Source organism: Alligator sinensis, unplaced genomic scaffold, assembly GCF_000455745.1.
Source record: "Alligator sinensis unplaced genomic scaffold, ASM45574v1 scaffold886_1, whole genome shotgun sequence".
NCBI lineage: Eukaryota > Metazoa > Chordata > Crocodylia > Alligatoridae > Alligator > Alligator sinensis.
In genome coordinates, this window is record NW_005842040.1 from 298,552 (window position 1) to 299,071 (window position 520).

Here is a 520-nt window from a genome sequence, read left to right on the forward strand (position 1 = left end):
CACCCCGGGGGCCCGGCCGGCCCAGCCTCCCTGCAGCCATTGGGCTGCAACGTGCTCTGCCTGTCCCCCCATGCCTGGGTTCCACCTGTCCCCTCTCACCCCAGCTCCTGGGCTGCGTTGTGCCCTGGTGCAGGCAGCTGGTATCAGCTGCTCCCGGGCTGCTGCAGCTGGGACTGGGGTGAGTGGGAAGAAGCAGAGCCCTCGGTGGCACAGGGCATGGTGCAGTTTGTCTGCCCTACAGGGAAGAACCTGGCACAGCCCCCCAGCCTGCAGCCCCCCCATGGGGGCGCAGCAGCAAGAGACATTTCCACACCCACTGATGGTTCCCTCCACAGCTGGTGCTGGCTATTCCCAGGGCCGCTGCAGCAGGGGCTAGGGTGAGTGCAGACAAGCTGTGCCGCACTGCATGCCGCCTGCAGCTCCACTTCTTCCCACTCACCCCAGCCCCTGCTGCAGCAGCCCTGGGAACAGTCAACACCAGCTGCCTGCACCACGGCACCGCGCAGCCCAGGCATGGCGG